This window comes from Erythranthe guttata, chromosome 5, assembly GCF_056151865.1.
Source record: "Erythranthe guttata isolate IM_541 chromosome 5, IM_541, whole genome shotgun sequence".
In the NCBI taxonomy this organism is placed as follows: domain Eukaryota; kingdom Viridiplantae; phylum Streptophyta; class Magnoliopsida; order Lamiales; family Phrymaceae; genus Erythranthe; species Erythranthe guttata.
In genome coordinates this window covers 5,365,661-5,367,238 of record NC_142537.1, presented here as the reverse complement: position 1 = coordinate 5,367,238, position 1,578 = coordinate 5,365,661, and the positions used below count along the sequence as shown (strand labels likewise).

The following is a 1,578-nucleotide window of genomic DNA, read 5'->3' as shown; positions in this document are numbered from 1 at the left end:
ATCTACCTTATAAGAAAATTGAAATTATAATTTATCCTTTTAAAAATCAGATGCGTATATATGCAGTTATATGGATATAAAATAGGGGGAATTTGCTAGACACCCCTTATTTTGGACTTATATAGCTAGAGATCCTAGTTGTTAGATGAATATAGGCATAGGTCCTTTGACCTAATAAATTAATATAAATAAATTAAAATAATCAGTATATAGACCATAACACCCTCAATTAATAAGAAAACAAATCTTATATATCCCCTCTCTCCAATCTCACGTTACTTTTTTCCTATATAATTCCTCATCTCTCTCTTTCTGCATCTCAATTCTCACGGCTCTCTCTCTCGTGCTTCTCTCTTTTTTTTTTCTCTTTTTCGTTTTCTTTGTTTTTTTTTTAATGAAGAAATATTATAGAGATGAAAAAAAACAAGGATCTTTTTAGATTATGAGAGGATTTCTTTATGAAAGAATTAAAGAGGAGGACAAACATCCCCTCCAAAAAAAAATCAGAAATCCAAAATTCTAGCCAAATTCGCATTGTATTTTCCGTATGTAGAACCTCTCATCGTTTGTTGTTAGCAATTTCCGTTTGCGGTTGGTTTAATTTCGTTTGTTGTTTGAAGAATTGCGTTTGGTGTTGAGATTCGATTCCTCTGGTTTACAATTCGCAAGGTATGTCTTAAGTTACATTTTACAAACATTTTGTTTAATATTTTTGTTGTTTGCAAATTGTTCTATAAACAATTTTTTGGTTGATGTTTTTAATGATGCTGATTTTTTTTATTTTTTTTTCAATTTGCTGTTTGCATTTGGCCAAGTCATAGGTAGTTTATTGCTCGCAGTTCAATAATGCAAGTTTTGCTGAATGTTTTTATTCAGTTTGCTGTTTGCATTTCCCGAAGTCATAGGTAATTTTTTGTTTGTAATTTATTAATACATATTATGAATTTTGTTTTTCAGTTTGTTGTTTGCATTTGGCGAAATCATGGGTATTTTGTTGTTTGCAATTCAATAATATAAAATCTAATTTTCAGTTTGCTATTTGCAGTTCGCGGAGTCATAGACGTCGCAATTCCCTGATCATAGGCGGTGGTGGGGCTGCGGTGACGTTTTTAGAGTATGAGTTTGTAAAATAAATTGTATATTTTTGTTATGAATTAATTTATTTGTTTTAGTTAATATTTAGAAGAGAGATGTTTGGGAATTTGTTATGATAGAGAGACTTTTGGGGATTTGATTTGATTTAATTAAGGGTATTTTTGCCATAATAAATATTATTAATTTATTAAAACATTAAATTTTGACTTGGATTTACACACATAAATTATAATATAAAGGGACCTATAGCAAATTGCCCCTATAAAATATCACTTCGGCAAAACATCTTGGATGTATTGAGAATTGCTTCAAAGATCCTGAAAATTTGGAGTCTATGTCTGAAGTACATAAACGGTATTGCGGAAAATAATTAAAATATATACATTATTGAGAAGTAGAATACATATCAAGGGCACATTCTCAAATTGTCCATTAGAATTGATGTTGATAGAAACATAAGACTCTTGTTTGGACATGATTTCT

General features: G+C 29.7%; 1 long non-coding RNA gene across 1 annotated transcript; it reads left to right on the top strand.

The window, feature by feature from the left end:
* Positions 1-363: 363 nt before the first annotated feature.
* On the top strand, positions 364-1,288 carry LOC148770486 (uncharacterized). Its single transcript, XR_016031234.1, has 3 exons — positions 364-669; positions 822-905; positions 1,046-1,288. It is a non-coding gene; the product is annotated as an uncharacterized LOC148770486 (long non-coding RNA).
* The last annotated feature ends 290 nt before the right edge of the window (positions 1,289-1,578 follow it).